This window comes from Trichosurus vulpecula, chromosome 2 (assembly GCF_011100635.1).
Source record: "Trichosurus vulpecula isolate mTriVul1 chromosome 2, mTriVul1.pri, whole genome shotgun sequence".
Taxonomy (NCBI): domain Eukaryota; kingdom Metazoa; phylum Chordata; class Mammalia; order Diprotodontia; family Phalangeridae; genus Trichosurus; species Trichosurus vulpecula.
The window spans coordinates 456,402,296-456,428,851 of NC_050574.1; positions in this window are offsets into that span (position 1 = coordinate 456,402,296).

Consider the following 26,556-nt stretch of genomic DNA (forward strand, 5'->3'; position numbering starts at 1 on the left):
TCCACAGCATTCCATTAGACTCTTAAAGAAACAGCAACAGTATATGCAGCATGTGACAAAGGCTAGAGAAACAGGTATTTTAAAGCAGGGGTCATCAAACTACTTAAGACCCAGGCAATAAGAATGGTTTTTACATTTTTAAATAAAGCTTTATTATATTTTAAAAATGTAAAAACCATTCTTAGCTGAGGGTGTATAAAAGTAGGAGGTAGCTGGAGTAGGAGGTTGCTACTGTTTGCAGAAGGCCTATTTTAAAGGAAAATAATTCTGATTTTAAAGCTGATCAATGCGATAAATGACTATGACTCCAGAAAACCAGTAATGAATCATGTTTCCCACTTCTTGACAGAGAGGTGAAGTGGAGAATGAGACGTATTTTCAGGCATGGACAATGTGTGGATTCATTTTGCTCAACCATATTTATTTATTACAAGGGAGAGCTTTTATTGGGAATGGGGGAGGGGAGAAGGGAAATGGAGAAGAATAGTGATAGTGATGCCAAAAAATGTCAATAAATCATTTTTGAAATTTGCTGACAAGAATACAATAAAGTTCAGAGGAAGATACAGCAGAAGGAAGAAGCAGAATAGATTTACAACTGTTGTATTACATTTGTTACATAATTTTTTTATTTAGTTTTCAGCATTGATTTTTCACAAGAGTTTGAATTACAAATTTTCTCCCCATTTCTACCCTCCCCCCCATTCCAACATGGCGTATATTCTGGTTGCCCTGTTCCCCAGTCAGCCCTCCCTTCTGTCACCCCACTCCCCTCCCATCCCCTTTTGCCTTCCTTTCTTGTAGGGCAAGATAAATTTCTACACCCCATTGCCTGTGTATCTTATTTTCTAGTTGCATGCAAAAAATTTTTTTTTGTTTTTGAACATCTGTTTTCAAAACTTTGAGTTCCAAATTCTCTCCTCTCTTCCCTTCCCACCCACCCTCCCTAAGAAGTCAAGCAATTCAACATAGGCCACATGCGTATCATTATGTATAACCCTTCCACAACACTCATGTTGTGAAAGACTAACTATATTTTGCTCCTTCCCAACCTATCCCCCTTTGTTGAATTTTCTCCCTTGACCCTGTCCCCTTTAGAAAGTGTTTGTCTTTGATTACCTCCACCCCCATCTGCCCTCCCTTCTATCATCCCCCCTTTTTTATCTTCTTCCTCCTTTTTTCCTGTGGGGTAAGATACCCAAATGAGTATGTATGGTATTCCCTCCTCAGGTCAAATTTGATGAGAGCAAGATTCACTCATTCCCCCTCACCTGCCTTCTCTTCTCCTCCTACAGAACTGCTTTCTCTTGACACTTTTAGGCAAGATAATTTACCCCATTCTATCTCTCCCTATCTCCCTCTCTCAATATATTCCTCTCTCATCCCTTAATTTGATTTTATTTCTTTTAGATATCTTCCCTTCATCTTCAACTCACCCTGTGCCCGCGCTCGCTCTCTCTCTCTCTCTCTCTCTCTCTCTCTCTCTCTCTATATATATATATATATATATATATATATATAATATATATATATATATATATACGCATACATATATACATACATACACAATCACATATACATATATATATGCATATTCCCTTCAGCTACCCTAATACTGAGGTCTCATGAATCATACACATCATCTTTCCATGTAGGAATGTAAACAAAGCAGTTCACCTTTAGTAAGTCCCTTGCAATTTCTTTTTCTTGTTCTTTTTCTTGATTACCTTTTCATGCTTCTCTTGATTCTTGTGTTTGAAAGTCAAGTTTTCTATTCAGCTCTGGTCTCTTCACTGAGAAAGCTTTAAAGTCCTCTATTTTATTAAAAATCCGTGTTTTGCCTTGGAGCATGATACTCAGTTTTGCTGGGTAGGTGATTCTAGGTTTTAATCCTAGCTCCATTGACCTCCGGAATATCGTATTCCAAGCCCTTCGATCTCTTAATGTAGAGGCTGCCAGATCTTGGATTATTCTGATTGGGTTTCCACAATACTCAAATTGTTTCTTTCTGGCTGCTTGCAGTATTTTCTCCTTGATCTGGGAGCTCTGGAATTTGGCGACAATATTCCTGGGAGATTTTTTTTTGGGGATCTATTTGAGGAGGCGATCTGTTGATTCTTTCAATTTCTATTTTGCCCTGTGGCTCTAGAATATCAGGGCAATTCTCCTTGGTAATTTCTTGAAAGATGATATCTAGGCTCTTTTTTTGATCATGGCTTTCAGGTAGTCCAATAATTTTTAAATTATCTCTCCTGGATCTATTTTCCAGGTCAGTGGTTTTTCCAATGAGATATTTCACATTGTCTTCCATTTTTTCATTCCTTTGGTCCTGTTTTATAATATCTTGATTTCTCATAAAGTCACTAGCTTCCACTTGCTCCAATCTAATTTTTAAATTAGTATTTTCTTCAGTGGTCTTTTGGACCTCCTTTTCCATTTGGCTAATTCTGCCTTTCAAGGCAATCTTCTCCTAATTGGCTTTTTGGAGCTCTTTTGCCATTTGAGTTAGTCTATTTTTTAAGGTGTTGTTTTCTTCAGTATATTTTTCAGCATTTTTTTGGGTCTCCTTTAGCAAGTCATTGACTTGTTTTTCATGGTTTTCTTGCATCCTTCTCATTTCTCTTCCCAGTTTTTCCTCTACTTCTCTAACTTGCTTTTCCAAATCCTTTTTGAGCTCTTCCTTGGCCTGGGACCAGTTCATGTTTTTCTTGGAGGCTTTTGGTGTAGGCTGTTGTACTTTGTTGACTTCTTTAGGCTGTATGTTTTGGTCTTCTTTGTCACCAAAGAAAGAATCCAAAGTCTGAGACTGAATCTGGGTGTGTTTTCGCTGCCTGGCCACATTCCCAACCAACTAACTTGACCCTTGAGTTTTTCAGTGGGGTATGACAACTTGTAGACTAAAGAGTTCTATGTTCCACGTTTGAGGGGGGGGGGATGTGCCAGCTCTGCCACACCAGCACTCCTCCTTCCCCAAGAACCCCCAATCCAGACTGGACTTAGATCTTCAGCAGGCTCTTCACTCCTGCTCTGATCCTCCACTTAATTCCTCCCACCAGGTGGGCCTGGGGCCAGAAGCAACTGCAGCTGTAGTTCTGTAGCTGCCCCACCTCCTCTGCCCCCAGGGCGGTGGCCAAACCCACTAACTTCTTTTTAAACTCTGTCCCCAGCAGCTTTTCCCACTAACCTTCTCTGTTGTCTTTGGTGTTTGTGGGTTGAGAAGTCTGGTACCTGCTGCAGCTCACTGATTCAGGACACTAGGGCATGCTCTGCCCAGCTCCTGGTCTGGTTGGTCCACACCACTCACGCTGGGCTCTGCTCCAATCCGTTCCCAGCTCCGTGTGGGATAGACCTCACCCAGAGACCATGCAGGCTGTCCTGGGCTGGAGCCTTGCTTCCTTCTGCTATTTTGTGGTTTCTACAGTTCGAGAATTGGTTCAGAGCCATTTTTATAGGTTTTTGGAGGGGCTCAGCAGGGAGCTCATGTATAGTCCCTGCTTTCCAGCCACCATTTTGGCTCCACCCCCATTACATAATTTTTTAAAGCAAGCTTTATGTAATAGAGAATTATGGTTTCATATGCAATACATTTTCTATTATTTGTACATGGACCATGCTTATTGGTGTTTGTCAGGTTCATAAAAACAAAATCTGGAGGAAAAAGGGGGAAAAAGGATTTTTATAATTTTTTTTAAATAAAGAGGAAAGAGAAAGTGTTTAAGGCTTGCTTGTTTGTTTTTAGGATTACAAATATCTGAATGTGTTTAAAGGTAAATGGGTAGGAGTTAGAGGTGATAATTAGGAGGAAAGAGAAAGATTAGAGGTAGTTTTAGGAGGGCGTTACTAAAACAACATCTTGGACAAGGTAGAAGAGAATGGGAACAAGAGGGCCCATGTGGGATTAGCCGAAATGAAAAATAATAATTCTTGGTGGAGCTGTGAACATTACACCCATTCTGGAAAGTAATTCAGAACAATGCTCAGAATATTATCTGACTTTGGTGCAGCTACACCACTTGTGGGCCTGCAACTCAAAAGAAATCAAAGGAAGAAGAAAAGAATCTATATATACAAAAGTATTTTTAGCAGCAATTTTCATGGTAGTCAAAAATTAGAAACTAAGGGGGTGTTCTATTGAGAAACAGACAAATGAATGGTGGTATATGAATTACTGTGGAATATTATTATGTCGTAAGAAATTATGAAGTGGACAGTTTCAGAGGAAATTAAGAACTCTGTTAAATGATGCTCTGTGAAAAGAAGGGAAGAGAACTAGGAAAGAAACTTATATAATGATAGCACCATTAGATGAACCAAGAAAGACATATTTTAGAACATGGTTAATGTAGGAATTCATTTTGATGAACTGTACAATGAGGAATTGAGGGCTTTATTTTTCAGATCTTTAAAAATTTGGTTTCTCAAAGAGGCAAGTAATTGAAAGGAGATTCATTTTTAAATGCTTACTCATTGAAAAAATGTTTGGTTTTTTAGAGATTAGCCTCAGTAAGGAATAGAGAAACTTCTGTGACCAAAGGGAGGGAGGGCAGAATAGAGGACTGAGAAATGGAAAAGAGCAGTTAGGGGAGCTCATGTTATATGGCTTCAACGTTCTCAGTGAAGTGGGAGGAGGTAAAGTCCTCTACTCTAAGGGTTGGGAGGTGGAATGCATTTGGGAGATTGAGGAGAGAGGCAGAAAAATGGAATGCTAGAATTTCTCATCTATTTTAGTCTTCCAAATATTTGAACTTGACATATTCCATTAGTGTAGGTTTCTTTTTATACATTCCCAAGTGGAAAATGATAACAATCACCTTGCTCGCTTCAGAAACACCATCAATTTTAGAAATTCTTCTTTGAATTTTTCAAGAGAGAACTCAGGCAGAGGCCGGATAAACAGTAGCAGATACACTGTAGACAGGACGCCTATGCCAGGTGGGAAGGTGGACGAGATTGCCTTTAAGGTACCAAATACGCTATGAGCCTGTGCATCCTTATTTTTCCATCATATCATAATTGAAAAATGACTATGGATTTTTATGTTTTGATTACACTAAGTGAACATTTGTGCTCAATAAAATATTCCCCTAGGAACACAGATCCTTTTTAATTGACAAATTCTTAAAATTATAGCCTAGGCCAGAGCTTGTGAACTTTGCTACAGAACTGAGATATGAGATATCTAATTCACTGTGTAGAAAAATTAAACCAAATGGAGACAAAATAAGGTCAAGAGACCCTGAATGTTGGTATTTTCTTACAGTTAAAAATATAGTTTTACATAGCACGCAGCCATAAAAGCAGCATTTGTGTCAAACTAGGATTAATATTACCATGTTGCAGGTACCCAGAAGTGCTTTTAGTGTATTTGTAAGGCAGTTTTGTATTCCCAGCTGTAATAGTGTCTGAGAAAACTCACTCATCTCTCTGAAGCCAGGATAATTATGGTAGTAAAAACAAATAAATATCTTTGACATGGCACTTAGACAAAAGCGTATCATGGAGACGCATAAGTTAATGTAGTCTGCTATCCTGAGAAGACATGGTTTGTGTCCTAGAATTCCAAATGAAACAGGAACTAGGGGCATGAAATTGAGAAGTAAATGAATCAAGAAAGTTGCCCCAGCTTTTCAAAAAATGATCTGCCCTAGAGAAGAATGAATTCTCTTTAGAAAGTATAGTCTCAACCTATTGACAATGAGCAAAAGTTCACTCGTGCAGCGTGGATCATGTCTTCTGATTTTATTTTGCAAAAGGCACCAACTCTAATAAGGAGAGTGGCCACAAAGACCTAGTTGTCAACCTTGTGGCACCCTTCTCCCAACATCACATTGCTTCATGACGCCCTCTTATGTAGCCTCCTAGAAAATTCTACTACCCTCTCATGTTTGCTTTCTCTAGCACTCCTTCTCTCACTGACTTATACAAATCAACTATTGCCCAAGCACCTGTCTTATGTCAGATGTCGAAAATTTTTAGGAGATGTTAGGTTGTCATTAGTCATAAATCTGAAATGGACATGACACTAAGGAAACATCTATTTAGCCCAGAATCCCACATTTAAGTAAGACAATAGATAATTCAATAGTATCAAAAAAAAAGAAAATATGATGTTAAAGGGCCTTAACTGTAGTCATATGCAGAAAGACTGAAGAAACTGAAAGTGTTCAACTTAGAGAAGACTCAGGGGAGACAAGATAAGCTGTCTAAAAGTTCTTGAAAGGCTGTACTGTGAATGAGAGATTAGTCTTGTTCTGTTTGGCTACCGGAGGCAGAGCTAGGAACAAAAGGTAACCCAAATTCTTGTTTCAGATAACTATATCCTTAAGTTTCTTAAGATTTCAAACAGAGCTGAAAAAAAATTACAATAACAGGTTTGACAGGTGCTAGAAGAGCAAGACATGTAAAAGGGACAGGCACAATACCCCCTCTGAGACTATTCCCCAAACTATGAAGTCCTACTTATAGAGTGGGGTCCTCAAAAGGCAACTGACTACTTTTCCACTCAAAGTTCTCCAGTTTACTCTGAGGAGTCAGTAGTGGCTTTTAATGCTGTAGCTCCCGAGCCCCTACCAGTGTTGTCACCATTATCAATCAACCAGTCGAACTCCATTAGCTAATTTAAGGTAATTTAAGGAGAAAGTATATAGCAAGTATATTTGATACACAATGTTCTCCTCAAACCAAGGTCACATACTCCCCTTGTACACGATTCTAAATCCTGAGGACAGCAGCTCAAACTTAAAGCACAATTTCAGTGAAACAGAGAATATGTGTGGACAAGGGGGGCCTTCCAACCCTGTCTCTGTAAGTCCTTTCCTCCCTTCATAGAATCCTCAAGAAGTTCATTCACTGTGAGGTGGAGTATTGATGGGCTCCTTGCAGGGCACTGCATCTCCACTAGACCAGTCAAACTGCAGTTGGACAAGCTTCTCCTCTACCCGGCCAGGATAATTCCTCCACTATTGTCAACCACTACCACTCTAGTGCATTCTATTACCAACTCCATTCATCAGTGGTTCTTTTAATGGGACCTCTGGATTTCCTGAACTCACCAATTTGCCTAGGGATTCCTATCTCAGAATATTTGTTCTCCTAAAATCAAGAGGGGGGGGGGAGAGAGAGAGAGAGAGAGAGAGAGAGAGAGAGAGAGAGAGAGAGAGAGAGAGAGAGAGAGAGAATATGTACTTATGGAAACATGGTCATGGATGCCAGATGGGGGAATGCAACCAGCCGCCCCTCCGCAATCCACCAGTTCAAAGAAGTTTTCCATACTAGAATCTGCCAAGAAAAAAAAACACAGTGTTGGGTGGATTGCCCCTCTTGTAGGCACTCTCATTTCCAGATCAGTAACTCCTGGGTCGTCAGTTCATTTTTATTTTTCATTCTGAACTTAAATACAAAAAAAATAATATTTCCATGTACTCAGCAGAGCACAAAAAAAATATTTCACATGAAACCACAAATCTCCACCTCATATCATATATAATAAATTCCACATGTTACTCTCAGAACTGTCATACTTGTCTGTGCTTCCCTCTGAACTTCCCTCTGTTCCCCTCTATACATTTTTTAAAATTTTTTTCAATGGCTCTCTTTGCTTTGGTCAAACCATTGACAATGCTCCTCTCTTACTGTTCCCTCCCCAATCAAAAAACAAGAGAAAGAGGGAAAATTGTAACAAATAAGCCCAGTCAAGCAAAATTAATACATACAGTAGTCTTGTCCAAAAGTATATGTCCCTTTCTGTATTTTGAGTTTTCTCTGTCAGGAGATGATAATATGTGTCATCATTGGGCCTCTGGAAACATAGTTAGTTATTGCTTTGATCAGAGTTCTTAAGTTTTTCAAAATTGTTTTCTTTGCAATATTATTGTCTTTACATAAATTGTCCTCCTGGTCGTATTCACTTCACTCCACATTATTTCATACTATCCAGGATTCTCTGCAATAATTTCTTTTGTAATTTCTTATAGTACAATAATGCTCTATAAAATTTATAAACTGCTATGTGTCCATCCATTCCCCAATGAATGGTTACTCCTTTAGATTCTAGTTATTTCTCACCACTTTTTAATCCCCTTTTAAGCATCAAGCAGTTTGTTTTACTTATACCTATTCCTTCCCATTCAATTAAGGAGGAGGAATTTGGTTTGTTGTTATCCCTCTGGCTGCCTCCCCAGTTTCCCTTGCTGTATTTCTACACCATACTATTTGTATGTGTATGCATTTGACCTTCCTTTGTTACAGATCAGTGAGATTCATCTGATGCCTGTTTCCCCCACCTTTCCACCCTGTTTGTATAGGACTCTTTTCATCCACCTCAATTATAAGAAATAGTAAGTTCCCACTCCCTTCTTCCCTTTTTACACACTAGGGTATTATTTTTACATCTATTTCTCTCTTCATTCCTAAAACCTTCAAAACAGAACCAGTTTATTCCCAGTGAGTACTGAATACTATCACCCCCTAAAAATAAAATTGATTGTTTTCTAATGGAAAAATTACAGCAATGGGAGTCATTTCTTAATCAGTGTTCTATATGAAATGGGACCATTGGCTTATTGGAGCAAAGATCGACTTCAATGCCAAATCGAACGTATGAAAACTAGAAGACATGCAATATATTCAATTAAGATAACGAAACCTGATCTATTTAAATATCTTTAACTTAAAAAAAGGAAATGAATAAATGAACTGATATCGACACTATCACCAATGAGAAAACTAAGGAAGCCTAGAAACAGCCTCATCCACCAAAAGGGGAAAGATATTGAAGGCAGTTTAGACAATAAACTCACTTGTAAAAATCTTCCAGAAGACGATGGAAGAGGTCAGCAGTATTACCTCATAAAAGTCAAAAGCAATGAAGTTGACAGAACATTTGGCATAAGACCCAAGCAAGCCAAGTTATTCCAAGGATATTTAAGGGTGAAACTGGAGGAAAAGAAACAAATTAAAAATGGAAAAGACATCAAGATTTCAATAACAAGCTATTTTCTCAATCGACAACAGTGGAGCTACCACCTTTGGACTTTAACATCGTAGTTCCAAACATTTTGCATGACAAAGTAGAACTGACCCTTAAAAAGAAAAAAAGAGATGAGGAAAGAAACTAGACCAGATCCGTGGCGATCTATGAAAGAGTACACAGTTCTGTGGGCACTGAGAGGGCTGATTCTCAAGACATCCAAAGGAGAAGAGGACAGCAGGTGTTTATTTTAAAAATCAGGGAATTTGTTATTACTAAAAAAATATCAAGGGGATGTAAACAACCACCAATTCATAAGCCTATTTTCTCAATCTCTAAAAAATATTTATGAGACTGCATCAAGAGCCTCCTTGATGAAGTTTTGAAAAGGAAAGAGGAAAGCTTCACAAATATTTTGTTGTTTGTTGACTATAAAAATATTTTATGGGGAGAGCAAGATATTTTTTTGAAGTCTTTCTTCCAACAAAGTATTTCTTACACATGTATTAAAATCACATCAGATTCCCTGAAAGACAAAGAGAAAACTTTGACAAACCTATTGATGATAACTAACAATTAAGGTATAAAACAGGAAGAAGCATAAGCTTGCCAAAAGTTGAGTTTTTTTTTTGTCACTCTCACAGAGGATGTGGCAACATCCAGCAGAGAGTCCAAATTAAAGAGGGATTCCCCATAGACAATTAGGTCCTGCGAATGTTCCTATTTTCAGGTAGCATTGTTCCGGATTGCATTAAGCAGTGCAGCATTGAAGAACCCTCTAATTTACATCAGTTTCCAAAGAATTAAAGTCGTGGGTTACCCAAAAAGTCACAGAGAAATCTGGGTATGAACTGCAACATATATACTTACATATATATGTGTGTGCATATGCCATTAAAGCTTTTAAAGAGAAACTGGACCAGATCAAGTATACGCAGAGGAAGCCTATGTAAGAGATTGCCTATGGTTGTGGTTCTTAAAACATCGGAAGGAGGAGAAAATGAAAAGCTTATGAAAAAAATTAGAAAATTGTCTGTACATGTAATTGGGGTGGGGGAATAACTAAATAAATAAATATTTTTAAAACTTTTTAAATTAAAAAAAAAAAACTCAAGACCTTTTCGGACACCGAGGGGGTGAGATGTTGGGTATGTTGGGTTGGTATGTTTTTTACTGGAAACTCCTTGTGTCAATGCAGATGAGCACCGCAGTTTGTAAATTCCAAAGAGTTGCCTGAGGCACTAAAAAGTTAAGTGGCTTGCCCAGGATCCACACACACATGTCTGTGAAAGAGATTGGCTTTGAACTCAGTATTTCTAATTCCAAGGACAGCTCTCTACCTATCACACTGTGCTTACCAATAGAAAATTGTACAAGAGAAGCATCATAAAGGATATCACCATAGAAATAGCTGAAAGAAAAGGACCCAGGCCCAGCAAACAATGAGAACAAGGGATAACTGCAAGTGATGGAACCTGGATTTGTACTTCTACCTTCTGACCCCACCAAATTAAATATATATGTAAACTACCTTCGGCAGAGTTCTATGCTAATGCTTCATTGTGGCATGGAAGTGATCCTGGGTTCCTAAAGGCTGTGCCAACAAGACCCAAGATCTGTTTGGTTTGGCCAAAGCAGAAAGGCCTGGAGTTTGGTCCAGGCAATGGACCAAATCTGCTTTGCAAGGACCAGCCTAACTGCAAAAAAAAAAAAGGTCCTCAGCAATAGATGATGGATTATTTGGCCATGACATGTGAAAAAAAAGAAAAAGACAAAATGGCATTTAGTCCTATGCAAGTCCTTCTCCATGTGTAATGATGGTGGCGAGAGGTAGAAAACGAGACAGAAGGTGCTAAGAATTGGAGTTTTTAGACTTAGCTCTTAACACTCTAAATGTGAGAGCCTTGTCCAATGACCATCAAACAGATACACTTCTCTTGGAACTAAATAATATCAATCTTGACATTCACACTGTAAATGAAACCCGAAGAAGGAGTTTGAGATGAAGCATGCTACCCACATCCTGACAAAGCAATGACAGACTCAAGATGCGAAAGGAGATGGATATTTTTAGACGTAGCAAATGCACAAATTGGCTTTGTTGAATGATGGTTATTTGTTACAAAGCCTTTATTTTGTTTTTTATTGTTGTTGGTGCTGCTCCTGCTGATGCTATGTTGGAGGAAAAGAGAAGAAAATGAATGCTTATTAATGGAAAAATTAGTAAAATTAAATTTGTAAGAAGTAATTCACTGCTAGATGGAGGAATGGCTCACAGGCTTTCCTTGGAGAGGAAAATAAAGGAGTTGGTGGAGTTCCTTTCATTGTGTACACAAAGACGACTAAAAACATTATTTCTTAGGACATCCTGGATTTTGTAATGCTTATGATAAGTGTTTGAAAAAAATAACCACTTAAGGAATTAAAGGTTCTGTATCATCATCTGTTTCAAAGGATGAAGAGGTAGACAGATTCTAGGGAGAACTTGATAGGACTCTAGTAATTAAATCAACACACCCTTCGATGTCACTTTGATGACTTCAAGGCAAAGGTGGAATAAGTAAGGATAACAAACATATTAGAAAATGGGGATGAGGAATGAGAAAGGCCAAAGACTTGTATGTAAACCACATAGAAGCTTCACATCTTTATAGCTTTAATACTTTTCTTTCAAAAAAAAATTCGGAAGGTGTTAGATATAACTAATACAGAGTAACATCAGAAAAAAATGAAATCCACTATATTTGGACAGACAGGAAGCAATTTGCTATCGATGTGGCTGTAATTCCTGAATCAGCTGTTTGTATAGTCAAAACTCTAGAATCTTAGGAAGAAAATCAAAACTAATATAAAGATAAAGAAAATATTAAAAAATGAGAAAAAAGATCACACAAACAACTACATCCTGACAAGTTGCTTAGGGTGAAAACTAGGATATTGATGAAATGAATTACAGACATAAACAACAATAATTTCTACAATTTTAATTAATTTAAACCGAATGCCATAGCACAGAGACCAAAGAGCCTGAAAAAACACCTTAGATAGCAAACTTTTAATTTATCTGCTAACCAGAGAGATATAGCAGTCACGGGCAACATCTACTTAGCATATGAGCCGTCTTGAGAGCATCTACAACAATTCTGTTATTGATGTAAGTGGCTCCTCTATGCAGGGAGAATAGATAATGTCAAATGGGATGGGGAGGGGGCAGGAGAGACAAATGAACTGAAGTCAAATAATGTGATATTTGGAAACATTTGTCTAATAGAACCAGACTAAAGTCTGGAATTCTTAGTGCTATCACAGTGAGCTTACAGTAGACTTGCTGAATTGCCCTATGGCAAGCTGCACATTCTTGAAATATCATTGAAATGGTAGATATATAGCAGAAAGGAAAAGAAATTATGCCACCTTTTCCCCCTTCCTATCTCTTTTCATAAAGTATAAGGACTGAGGTGGGAGAAGAGCTCTGGGATGACTACAAAACATGGGAGGGGTAGAGAATACATTTCCCATGAAGATTTAGACAAAAGGTCCAGGCGCTGGTTAGAGGAGACCAGATTCCCAGAGCAAAATGTTTGGGCAAAAGATCCAGGCACTGATTAAGGGAGAGCATTATCAGAAGGCTTTGGAGACCAGGGGCTGGTGCTATCTGAAGAACAAAACAAGCACTAGGAAGAATAGAATGTTCATGCTAGAGTGGAAAGACCACTGGTTCTGGAGTCATTCCCACCTATGAAGCCTTCCAGGGCTTCAGTTGAATTGGATGACCTCCAAGGTTCTTTACAGTTCTAAATCTATGATTCTATGAAGTGACAAGGAAAAAGGAATGACAGCAACCAGGAACCTATCAGTGGTATTAACAAGGGTTTTAGTCTGTAGTGGAATGTTTCTGAGGTAAGCAAATCAAGGAGAAGGAACACCCTCAATGCAACAAGCTACAGAAGTTAGTTATCAAGGTATTCAAGAATGAAGGCACACAATACCTTCAGTGAAGTCCCCAACCCAGGCACTGCAGGGAGATTTAGTTAAGCTTTGCCTATTGGAATCATAAGTCTTGGAGGGGTTCAATATTCAGACTACTCTGTTGGAAAGAAATTTATTCAAATCCAATGTGTAATATCATTGATTCAAAAGTTACCTCTAATCAAACATTGCCACTCATCCAAGCCTCACTATCATGTGTTTCTCTTGTTCATGTTCTCCCAAAAGTTCATTACAGGAAACTCCCCAGTGTACTGGAAGCCTTCTTCCATGGTGCACCTGGGCTGTCCACCCAACATCCCTTGCTCTTCCATGTTACCAGTCCATTCTGGCATGTCATAGAAGTCCTTAATGACATCCTTTCACTCTTCTTCCTCTTTGTGCTTCCTCTTTGGTAATACATTGCAGCCAGCTCTCGTCCACCATGTTTCTCCCCCTTGTTTCCTGTGTGATGCTCATCTTCAGAGCTTTCTATAACCCCTGTCCCAAAGCTCATTGGCATGATATTCTCTCCTCATTGGTGAAGATGAATGCCTCACCCTCTGTGATGGACAAGGCAGAGTTGGTAAGAGTAAGAGACAAAGCTATAGTCTTCTTCTGGCTTTTTTTGAATACCTGAGTTTCTTCAAACTGAGCACATCTGGATTCCAGCTTTGAGAGAAGATGGAAGATGCCAATCATTTTAGGTTGCTGAAGGAAGAGATGCTGGGAAGAAGCCAACATGAGAGAAGTAGGTGGTCTCCATCATGTCCCTAACCTTCAGCTTGCTACACTATAGACTAGGAACTTCTTAGGTGAGATCTGAGACTCTCTTGGTTAAGTTTGGTTACCTCACTCCCAAAGGGAGAGTTTCTTCACTCTATACAGGGTGTCCCTAAAGTCTGGACACAGAGGCAAAAATGCATATTTTGAAATTCTTGGAATATTAACAGACCTTAGCCCCATTGACTTGTTTTTCTGGGGTATGCTAAAGGAGAAGGTGTAGTCAATGAAAATAACAGATGCAACACACTTGACTGAACGCATGAAGAGTGAATATGCTCAAATTGACGGCGATGTGGAGTTACGGCAACGAGTTCGTGTGAATCTTGCAAAGCGCATTAACCTTTGCATCACAAATGATGGAAATCATATTGAAGACGTCATTTGTTAATACTCCAATTAAATAAAGTATTGTTGAAAATTTCATTCATTTCATTTCTTGAAAATATGCACTTTTGCCTATGTGTCCAGACTTTAAGAACACCCTGTATTGTCTGGTATATACTCTCCTATGTATACTTTTTCTGATTTCTTTTTACTATCAAATTGGACAAATGTATTTCTTTGCTATGTATGTGTTCATTGAGGAACTGCTGTTTGGCAGGAAGAGAGTCAAGCCTTGGATATAGACCTTGGGGCCCTTCTTCCTCCAATAATGAAATAGTGATCAGAAGTTAGCTTGAGCCCGAAACCTGCATCCCTTAGACTAACAACATTTCAGGGAACAGCTAATCTGGTACCCCCTCTCTCTGAAGAGAACAGAGTGGTGGCCTCTAGCCCCAACATCCTGCTTCCCCTCCTGATATGAATTAAAATCTCCTTTGGAGAAGGGCGTAGGGGAGAAGAGAACATAAATATTTGTTCGGCCTTCCTTTGAGCCACACTACTTTGCTCCCATGCTATACATGCTACAGTGCCGTATTGCAATGCTGGTAACATGTAATTAGCATTGTAAATATTGACCTTTGCTTACTTGGGAAGCTTGGGGTCAATAAAAGAGCTTTAGAAATTCTCCAAAACAATCCAGCCCACTCGCCTCCTCCTTTTCAGCTCCAAGCTCAGCTCACGCTGTCCCACACTTATGTACTGTTTGATAAGCTCTGTAAGAGCCTCCATCCAAATGCATGTTGATATCTGGGCAATAGACATTCTTCATCCATTTGATATTTCATGTGTGGGATTCCACTGGGACTGTGAGCCTGATTACTTCCTGCAGTTTAGTGGCTTATTTCTGTACCAAAGTAATGTTTAATGTTTCTAAATCCATTGATAGACATGATTTGTCATTAGGCATGAGACTGAATGGGGACAGCTTGGTGGCACAGTGAATAGAGTGCCAGGCCTAAAGTCAGGAAGACTCATCTTAGTGAGTTCAAATACAGCCTCAGACACATTAACTTGGTGACCCTGGGCAAGTCTCTTGATCCTCTTTGCCTCAGTTTCCTCATCTGGAAAATGAGCTGAAGAAGGAAATGGCAAATCACTCCAGTATCTTTGCCAAGAAAACCCCAAAGGGGGTCACGAAGAATCAGACATGACTGAAACAACTGAACAACGATGAAACTGAATACCCTAGACCCGAGCTACCCCTTACAAGTTCCCAGAGTTATCTGGGTGTGAACAAAGCAAGCCATTTAGGGTGGATTAGAGGTGATTAAATACTAGCAATCCCTGTAGTATGAGCCCTGCCTCTGGTGTCAGAGGAGACAAATATTCTGACATTTTGGATTACGTATATTAAAGACAAAATTACCATCTAAAGTAACTAACCAATATCAAATAATGTATTTGTTATCTAGTAAATATCTAGAAAATAATCCCCAAAAGAAAAACTGTAATATGAAAGAAGTTATGTGTTGGGGTTTTTTGCTTTGGTTCAGGGAAGGAGGGGTTGACCAGGTGGTTGACTTCATAATTTCATCAGTGTGAGGAGGTCCCAGTGAGGAGTTAAATCTCTCAACGAACATCAAGGCATTCTCTGCAACTTGCACCTTTAAAGAGTTACTTGGTGGTTACACAGAGGAGTCAAATGACCCGCCTGGGGGTGCACAGCCAACGTGTGCCAGAGATGGGACTCGAGCCCAGGTCATCCTGACTCTGAGGTAGTGTGTCTACCCTCTAACAAAACAACGTGTTTCATAGATTCTCAATGAAACACAGAAGCACACTCTTCCTTCTCCAGAACGAAAGAAGTCGCACTATTATATTTCAACAATTCTACAGGTCTGTAGCTTTCCTTTATATTGTCCCTGTATTATTGCCTTTGTCATAGGACTTGGAGCTGGAAGAGATATTAGAGACCGTCATGTCAGAGATGAGGAAACTAACACCCAGGGAGATTAAGTTATTTGTTCAAGGTCACATAGCCAGGCAGTGGCAGAACCAGCCCTTCTACCTAGTTTCTCTGACTCCAAAACTAATCCTTTTTCCATCTTCTTATAGTGAACCAAAAGGGACAATAGAAATCAGCCCAACAATCTCATTTGTAAATTTTATTTGTTTTATTTTTAATTTATGAACTAAAACGAGCATTTCCATAATGTAATAGAATAATAAAAAGATGATTGCACATGAAACTGCAAATCTGTTATGTACAACTGGCTATTCCTTTTAACTATATTATAAGCTTATCATATAAATTTCTTTTTTTCTTCCTGCCCTAAAGATGACTACCATTCGACACAAATATATGTGGATATATGTATGTATGTAGATCATCCTATACATGCTTCTATCTATCAGTTCATTTTACAATGAGAAAAAGATTGTCACCTGCCCATGGCCACACAACTGAATTAATAGAAAACCGAAAACTAGAACCGAGGTCTCTTAACTCTAAGTTCAATCGCCTTTTCTACTATATTCTGGGGTCTTTTGCTAGATTTCATCAGGATGTTGCCATCTTCATTTAATTCATCTCATTTCTATAATCGTGATATTTAAGTCAAATTGGAAAATGCCAGAAGATGGACTGAGCGAGGAAATCAAGCTTTTATCTTGTGTAAAATCACCACGACATCTATACTTCCCATTAAACAGCACTCTGAAAATTATACTCTTATCAGCTGCCTTTGAGAAAGAGGACATCAGACATCTTCTTGCAAATGGCAGTGGTCCATAAACTTTGAAGACAGCCCTGTAATTTGTCCTTTGTGATGGCTCATGCGTAGGCCAGGAGCAGTTATCCTCTGTAAATGCGCAGGGAGGATTATCTCAGCAACATCACGCTTTATTTGAGAGTGTAACTGATTAGTCAGGCCCTCATTCACATCCTCTTTGATTTCTGAGACTCTGACCTGCGCTTTGTGACAGAGATTACATCCTACTGATTTCTCTTCTCAGAAACGTTGAATAACCCGGAATATTTCGGTGGAAAGTAATTAGTGTTGGGATTAAAGGACGTCCTAAGAGAATTAAATGATCTTCCTTTCAGCTGAAGGCTTTGTCTTGCTTATTCTCCCTGCTGCCCATGGTCCAGGTGGTTGGTATCAATAGGTTGCCAGTCAAACAAAGCCAGCCTCCTAGGGAGGTGGTCTCAGCGACTGCACTGAGCATGCAGATCTGTCTGCCAGCAGCTGCTGCTTCCTTCTGCCCACGCACTTGCCGTGGCAGCCAGGTGTTTTCAATTATCTGATCAGCCTGGGTAAGCCACCTGAGATTGGTTATTGCCATGGCAAAAATGACTAAGAAACCTGGAGCCCAAGAGAGAAAAATAATGCCAAGATCAAGCTTTCTCCATTTCTACATTTCTCTTACTTCTTTTGCCCTGATCTGGTAGAATGTAAGCCCCTTGAGGGAAAAGACTTTTCCTTTTGTCTCTGTATCCCCAGCACCTCGAGCCATGCCTTGCACATAGTTGGTACTTAATAAATAGCTGTCGAAGGTATTGCATATTGCACATATTTTAAGACTTTTTCAATGTCTCAGTCAGTTGTGCTGACTTTTTCTTCCCTTTCCCTAAAAAAATACTATTTGTCATATGGAATGGCTTTCCAGGAGAGAGAAAGGGAGAGATACTTGGGGATTTCTCCACATCCCGAGAAAGAACTATGTCGTCTGAATGCAGATGAAAGCATACTGTTTGCTCTCTTTTTTTGTTTTGTTTTTTTTCTTTCTCGTGGTTTCTCTCATTCATTCTACTTCTTCTTTACAACATGACTAATGTGAAAATATGTTTAATAAGAATGCATATGTAGAGCCTTCATCAGATTGCATGCTGTCTTGGGTAAGGGGAAGAGGAGGGAGGTGGAGAAAATTTAAAACCCAAAAGCTTATGGAAGTGAATGTTGAAATTTTAAATAAATTAATTCTTTTAAAAAAAGAAAATGTATAAAAAAGTTACCTGGGTAAATCTGGATATGTTCACTGATTTTGAGCATTTAAATTTCATCTTATATTTGAAAGATCTTTCATTAAGTTCTTTTGCAATTTGAAACTTTTTTTACTTTAACCTTTTAAACTTTGATCAGTTGGGTCTCTGGCATTAGAAGACAGATTGAATATTCTTCTTAAAGTCCAGATTCATAATCACAGACTCTCTGATTTAAAAGTGACCAGAGAAAGAGACCATCTAGTCTAATCCATACTTGACCAAGACATACCAGGCACAAGTAGTCACCCAGCTTTTGCTTGAAGACTTCCAATGACAGGGAACCCTCAACCTCGCAAGGCAGCACAGAGCAGGTTGTTTATTAGATTTGACCTAGCTGTTCTAAACTATCAACGTAATTTAGAATCCCGGCTAATGCAAACATCCATTCTTCCTGCCACTTGACATAACTTGTTTTTTCATGTATGGCCACCATTTGTGGTTTGACAGAGGACATAAAATAAGAAGACATTGGGAGGCCATGTGGCATAGTGAAAAGTGCTCTGAGCTTAGAGCCAAAAGTCCTGGATTCCAGTCCCAACTCTGTCATTTAATGGCTGCATCACCCTTGGCAAATGATTTAACTTTTCTAAGATTCTGTTTCCAAACATGCAAAATGAAAGAGTAAGAGGAGGAATACTTACACTGCCTAATAACAAGGCATAAGGAAATTTTTTGAGTACTGCTATATAAATGTGAGCTATTTTTACACTTCCACAATGCAGTCTCAATTTTTTAAATGCTTTAAAAATCCATTTATAAACTTTTTTTGTAGTGCTATCTGGAGTTGCCAAGAAGATATGGACACTGGAGATGGAAGCCTGCTAGTCGGGATGTAATTCCCTCCAGCCTCTCTTTCCTTAACCCTCAGGGATTTAGCACTGATCTTGAACTGAAGAGGCTAGAGTTTGACAAACAAGTTAGCCTCTCCCATCATAAAGGGGAAAAGGGGGTGGGAATGGGATGGCAGGGGACAACTAATGACATCTTAGGAAAGAAAAGCAGTAATAAGCCCACTCAGGCCAGCATGAGAGGCTGGGAGCAGAAGCACTGCCAAGACCAACAGCTATGATGGGAAGAGGCAGCAGCCCTGGGGAATCATGAAGATCGCAAGTTTCAGCCATGAGATATTCAGCACCCAGTGACTGGACAGGGTCTGATAAATGGAACCCCCTAGAAGAAACACTGGAGTGGCTGAAACCTCACTCCTCTTTTCCCTTCTCCTTTCTTGTCTCTGAGAGAGGTATGCAAATTCCCTAAGTGTCATGTAAGAGTTTGTTTTCTTTATGTTTCCTTTTGTTTTTTAAAGGCATTTTCTAAGATAAATGGGATTAACACTTATTATCTATACACTTCTTAATTCAAATGCAGCAAAGAAAAGGCAATAGAAGAATGGAGGGGGAGGGGAAGATAGACAGAAACAGAGAGAGGAGGAAAGGGAGAGGAAAGAGAAAGGAGAAGAAACAGAGAGACAGAGAGTTTTACGATAGGAGTATAAATTTTGCAAAGGAGATTTTATTTCTGGCTGGGGGCTCGAGCTGAACAAGTGAATTATTGATTCATTTGTGTAACTTCCTAGACCAGGGAGAAAAATGTATACCTAAATACTCCAAGGCCAAGCAAACTGTACTTGTACTGCCAGGAAGCTAAGGATGGTTTTTACATTTTTAAAATAAAATTCTATTGTATTTTTAAAATGCAAAAGATCACTCTCAGCTCACAGCTACAGAAACAGGCCAGATTTGGCCCTCAGGCCATAGTTTGCCTACTCCTGTCCTAGGCAATGAGCTAGCAATAGCTTTGGTTAGGAGAGATTGTGACAAGCTGAGATGGATATGGGGGGTTAGGCCTAGAGCACTTCCTCTTCTTATTATTTTCCCAAGAGAGTTTGAAATAGAAGAGTAATTATATGAATGGAGACATTCAAAGGAAAGATGGAGGGAGAAGTAGTGATCCAATCCATATAAAGAAGGGAGGGTTGTTGAGAGCCATCAGTCCTCCTCACCAGTATAGCAACTCAACACCTCCACATCACTAGACTGCTAGCATAAATGGATACTTGATATTTTGGGGTAATTACCGTTGGTATAATTAATGGGGTATAATTAGTCAATAAATATTTATTAAGCACCTATGATATGTCAGGAATTTAGCTAAGTGCTAGAGATGAAAATTCAGGAAAGAGCTTACAATCTAATAGGGGAAGACTACTCACAAAAGAAAGGTGAAAAACTGGAGGCAGCTCATTGGATAAGGCAGGGGGGAGAGAGAGGCATAGTAGAGAAGTCAAAGAAGTTCAAAATCCATGTTTCAGGGTGAGAAATGAGGAGGGTGGTTGCTCTGTGCTTCATTCCATTATAAGCTGTACAATGACGTAGCCATCCTGGTCATGTGGATGTGTGGGAGGGACATCGGTGTGTCTCATTGGCTAGGATTATGATGTTATTTGTAAATCTCCCTATCTGCTATCCTTGAAGAACTAAACCTCATAAAAACAAGAACAGGAGGAATTGATTAAGCAGCAGCCAGGCGCTAAAGATGCAAAAACAAAAACAAAACATTCTCTTTATCAAGGAGCTTATATTGAGTGTAGAAGGGAGGGAACGAGGCAATGAGGGAAACATTACACAGAAAAAGAACTACATATATGTATATATTTACAATTATGTATATATGTGTGCGTGTATATATATAGGGTAAGGAAACTAGAGGACCTATTGGACTGGGCCTGGAGTCAGGAAGACCTCAGTTCAAATCTGCCCTCAGATGCTAGCTTCGTGACCCTAGACAAGTCACTTAGCCCTGTCTGTTTCCATTTCCTCAACTACAGAATGGGATAATAATGGCATCCATCTCCTAGGGTTGTTGTGAGGACCACCTGAGATATTTGTGGAAGCGCTTAGCCCAGTGCCTGGCATGTAGTAGGCCCTTAACAAAGGCTTGCTTCCTTCCTTACCTATTACCATACAACAGGTAAGGATGAGGATCCACTGTCCTCTGTAACATGCTTTTAATTCTTTTTTTTTCTTTCTGTCTCCCTCTTCCTGTCTCTGTCCATTTATAATATGTAGAAAGAAAGGGAGAAATCCTTTCAGGGATATATAATTTTCTTAGTAAGAACTGTTGTTTTGGGGACCGTATCAACAATATCCAAGACCTAGAAACTGCTATTGCCAATCTCTCTAGCCTCAAGACTGAGCTACCAAATCTTCTGCTGCCGGTTAATTGTAAATTGATCACTAATGTCGATTTAGTCCCTGGCATTTTCCTGCAGTTGGATTTCATCATTAGAAGCTTAGTATTTAGCACTCCGTTATTTCTCATCTTCTGAATGCATATATGAGCGATGACTTTACTCTTCCCCATGAATAAAATACGTGGTTGACTTGTTTATGGCTTGGGGTTTAGTGAAGAGAATTAGGAGAGGGTATTTCCAAGATCGAGGTCTTCTAACGGGAATAGAGAGAAAGGAGAGAAGAAAGCATTTGTCATATTCCACCTTAGACAGGAACATGCCATAAATACTTGGGGATGGATAAGGACAATTCCCATCTGGCAACAAAGGTGACATTCAAGTTGGAAGGTAAGAATAGTCTAAAAAGTCAGGTGAGGTTGATATCAAGGTGTCTGTGGAATAGATGACACTGGAGACACGAATACAAAAATAAATAGGACCTGTCCTCAAGGAGCTTGCATTCAAATAAGGGAGATAACATGCATTGGGAAGTTATTCACAGAGCTGGGAGCTATGGTCTGGTCACAGGATGAGTGACTTGGGTGAGGGACACCATAGGACAATTGCTAGTATTGATGAGATTACAGGAGGTTGGAATTGGTTGGAAGTGGGGGTGGGGCTGAGTTTGTGCCAGTATCAGGGTAGATGGCAAGATGGCTAGTGTGAAGGCTAGATGGGGCCAACCAGAATAGTAGGTTAGGTAAATTTGCATTTATCCACCAATCCTGGACAGTTTGGCCTCAGTGCAGAATTCCAAAGCAAAATGGTTTACCTGTCCCAGGTAAAGAGTTATTCATGTTAACAAAATTTCCTTATAAGAAGAAACAGTGGGACTTTGGGAATTTTTTGTCAAAACACATTTCATTGAATCAGAATTGTACCTGCTTTGTGTTTTCTATGCTCTGCTCCCTGGCTTGCTATTTCCTGACCAACGGTAAGTTCCCAATATAGATTTGATTAGTTGAACTCAACTATGCACAGATCTGATAAATGGTAGGAACAAAGCAACACAGAATGAATATGGATTTGTCTCATTTCAGCAAAACTGAAGTTATTGAAAATCTCAATAGAAAGTTATGCGGTTCATGTCAGCTTCCATTCCACAAATTGATCTTGGAGGAAAGTGTCTATTTTAACTTTGCTTTACGTGAATGACTCAGTGGTGTCTGCCTTTGGAAAAAAACAACCTGGCAAACTGATCCTGAATGCCGAATAGCCTCTGGCTTTTTTTCCCTTCCACCTGTACCTCTTTCTTACTCTGAAGGAGGGACATGCAGCTGCAGTCTGCCCTGGATTCTTCCTTCCATTCAATTTTATCAAGGATTTTGGCAGTACTTTGCCATGTGTTCCAGTGATTTCATTGGAAGTAGTCATAATGCCAGCTCACAGTCTTTATCCTCTGGTCCTTTCTTGTCCTTGAGAGCTGCATTGGGGGACCCTCAGACAGAGCAATTCCTAGGATGCTTATAGGTCCAGGGCAATCCTGGAGGAGCTATGAAAAGGGGCAAATCATTCTATGTGAACCCAAACCCTGATAACAAAGATAAAATCATGTTTAGATGAACACCAAGACTTCTTTGAAATGGCAAAAAAAGGACAGGACATTTCAGCCTGAAAAGAGTATGTATGACACGAAGGGGTGTATGATGAGCTTTGCCTTGGGGATAGGAGGAGGTAAGAATTAGGAGCTGATATGTATTTGATATGTACTTGAGAGCAGCTAGGTGGTGCAGTGAATAAAGCTCCAAGACTAGAATTAGGAAGACTCATTTTCTGAGTCTAAATTTGGTCTCAGACACTTACTGATTGAGTGACCCTGGGCAAGTCACTTAACCTTCTTTGTCTCAGTTTCCTTGTTTGTAAAAATGAGTTACAGAAGGAAATGGCAAACCACTCCAGCATCTTTGCCAAGAAAACCCCAAATGGGGTCACCAAGAGTTGGACACCACTGAAAAACACCTGAACAACTAATGTATCTGAGCGTTAGGCCTTTTCTCTGATTATTCAGCCCTTGTCTTGCCCTCCTCTTCAGCTTACCAGTCAAAATTTTTCCAGGGGACATGGAAGAGGGAATCTGATTTTAGCTTTTATTTTGGAGTGTGTATTGAGGACAATGGGACTATAGAAGCCTTAGATCAGCGCCTTCCCAAGCTCGGAATGTTATTCAATCGTTTAAGTTATGACCCCATTTGGGGTTTTCTTGGCAGAGATACTAGAGTGGTTTGCCATTTCCTTCTTCAGTTCATTTTATAGATAAAGAAACTGAGGCAAACAGAGTTAACTGACCTGCCCAGGCTCACACAGCTAGGAAGTACGTGAAGCCAGATTTGAACTCAAGAAGATGAGTCTTCCTATGCCAGGCCATGCACTCTATCCACTGTACCACCTAGCTGTTCCCAAGTTTGAAATGCTCTGGCGATTTTTACGCCTTCAGGAACCTATTTTCTACCATTCTAAGGCAAATTTTCACCACTCTGGAAAACAGCAAGGACACCTACAGGTTGCTAGTAAAGCTACGAACTACCTTTTTAGAGAAGGGTAGGCAAATTTGGTGACAGATTTAACACAGAACACATGGGTTGGTTCCTCTATCCAGCTACACAAATAACCAAGCATGATACAGGGAAAAGAACGTTGGACTTGTAGCCAGGAAACACGGGTCTATATTCGACTATATAACCCCAGGGAAGTCTGAATCTCAGTTTTTCATCTCTAAAATGGGGATAGTGATACCTGTACTTCCTATTTCATAAGGCTATCATGAGGAGAGTGTTTTGTAAAACATGAAGAACTATACAAATGTGAGTGTATGTTTGTGCGGGTGTATTGTTTATCCTAGCATTATTATTTAAAGCCTAACTCTGACACTTACTGTGCGACCCTGGGCCTGGGCGAGTAACTTTATCTCCCAGGCCACAGATAATTCTAAGACTCTAAATTGCAAAACAGTTTGGTAGGAGTGTCCTTAAAGGGAGATCCCCAGCCAATGAAATCTCAGGTCATCTACTTCCCTCTCCACTTTCCACACTCCACACCCCCACAAACAGGCACTCATTTGATAGAAGGTAGTGAACTGGCCTTGGAGTCAGGAAGAACATGGGTCAAGTCTGTAAGAAATGGGAGAAGGAGTTTTGTTTCCACAGAACTAAAGGTGTACTTACCCTCCTCTCTCCCACCCCAGCTTTAGCAGAAACCAGGCCTCAAGGTCGGTCAGGTGAGAGGTCAGAGGCTTGTACGCATGTGCATGCTTTTTGAGAAGGCAGTCAGGGGAATTAGAGAGGCCAAACCCCTTGAACCAGTTCAAGCTTATCTAGGGTCTGGTCTTGGTCAAGAATCCAGGCCTACTGATTTGCATAATTTGCATATGTTAAAGAGGGAAAGTAGGGGAAGTAAAAGAATGTAGTTTAATCCTAAACTAAGACAAGGAAAATCTAATTAACTTCACTTTTGCTTCTGTATCCTTATTATCCTACCTGTATAAACTGTATAACCTAGGAAAACTATGTAAAAAATAAAGACTGTACGCTAACCATAACTCTAGCAGGAGTGGAGGGAATGGTTACCCCTGCTCCTGCAGCTGTATCAGTGTGAGTGTTCCAGTGAACCCTGTACCCACTCTCGAGGAGCATAACAAAATGCCTTCCTCTGCCTACTCTGGTCCTGAGTTCTTTGGGTGAGAATGGGCAAATCACATGGGTCTTTCCAAGGTCATGCAACCAGGAAAGCAACAAGCAGCAGAAGCTTGTCTTGGGCTGACTTCCTGACACTGCCTTGGGGAGTCCTGTGATTCCCACTGCAGTGTTAAGAGGGCTACCACTCAGGATTCCCCTGGTGAACCCTGTGGTCTGCACAGCCTTCTTAAGAGGCCATCACTTGGGTCCTCCTAGGGTCCGACCCTAGGAAGCCCTGTGATCCCCACAGATTAAGGGGGGGGGGCCTACCACTTGGCCTTCCCCTGGGAGTCCTGTGGTCTGCACAGCCTTCCTTAGAGATTATCACAGGGTTCTTCCTCAGGACTTTGGCCCTGCCTAGGAAGTCCAGTGATCCCCAAAACCATGTTTTCTCACAATTTGGGGAAGTCCAGTGATCCCCAAAACCATGTTTCTCACAATTCCTTCCTGGGAGACATACTAGCTGTGTGACAGTGAGCAAATCTTTTAACTCCTTAGTGTCTCAGTCTATGAATTACTGACACCAATGTGCATCTGAGGAGGAAGTTTCCATAATGGGGAGGAGGGAAGGAGGTGGTATACTAATTAAATAAAAGTCTGGAAGGCCCAAAATAGTAGTTTTCAGAGTGTGCAGATAAATACTACAGAAAGACTTTTGAGATCCCCGGAATAAAAGGGCAAAGTCCAAACTAAATGTAATCATCGGCATTGATCAATTTATTAAGATCGGCCTTTAGGATGTGCAGCCCAAGGTAAGAGTCACAGTATGTGTAGTTTCCTTGTCTTTTCTATATGGATTGATCAAGCTAGATGGACAGGGAAAGGAATTCTCCGAGGGAAAAAGAAATCGTAGAAGAGTAGCTTAATCAGGTTACTAGAGGGATGGGAGGCAGCCTCACCCCTTTGCCTTAGTGGGGTGTATGTGTAGTGGGTAAGGCAATAAAGAGATAGGGGGAGGTTATGAGCCTGAGCTTAGTGGAAGAGCATAGGAGCCTTCTTTCTCAAGCACTTCTTTCTCACTGTCTGCCTACAGTGCCAGGCACCCAGGAGTCAATGACTAGGGACAGGATAGTTCTTTGTTGTGCTCCAGACCCTACCTCACATTATAAATGGTCTTTTTTTTTCTTTAACGTTTCGCTTGGCCTGGGAAGAATCACCTTTAGTCACTTTGTATTTGTTTTCGGTAGAGTTGATTCCCTTATTCAGGGAGGGGGGCACCCAAAACCTGAAAATCATCTTCCTTGTCCAATAAAGAAAGAAGACCATAGAGCTAAAGTCCAGCTCCCTCATTCAACAGGTGAGGGAACCAAGGCCTTGAGAGATTGACTTTCCCAAAGTCACACAAATAGTAAGTGGTAGAGCTAGGATTTGAACTCAGATCTCACAAGGTCAAGATCACTCCAAGTGGCACTCCACTATACTCCCTGTGTGTTAGGCTAAATTTACTGGTCTCTAAAAAACAAGAGGTAATTTTCATTAGCAATATGCAGATTCCAAATCTCCTTAAAAAAAAAAAACTGAGGCAGCTAGGTGGCTCAGTGGATAGTGCACCAGCCCTGGAGTC